The sequence below is a fragment of the Penaeus monodon genome, chromosome 32 (assembly GCF_015228065.2).
Source record: "Penaeus monodon isolate SGIC_2016 chromosome 32, NSTDA_Pmon_1, whole genome shotgun sequence".
NCBI lineage: Eukaryota > Metazoa > Arthropoda > Malacostraca > Decapoda > Penaeidae > Penaeus > Penaeus monodon.
Genome location: NC_051417.1, coordinates 15,789,147 through 15,789,423, shown reverse-complemented (window position 1 = coordinate 15,789,423; position 277 = coordinate 15,789,147).

Sequence of the window (277 nt, the reverse complement as noted above, 5' to 3'; positions counted from 1 at the left end):
ACAAGAAAAAGGGGGAAAAACGCTTACTCTAACAAGCGTGAAATAACCGGGCAGGGAAGTTGATGTTAAGCCTCGGTGCCAAATAATATATAAATGCCAGATCTTAAGGTTTTCTTCACTACACAGTGGACTTTCAGCTTATGGGAGTTATATTTTCTCTGCTGAATACATGTGTCTGCAAATTGCTTGCTTTGTTTTAATCACAAAAAAGTATTCCTTAATAGTTTATCAATCGATCTACCAACGTACATATGTATGTATACTTACACATATATAA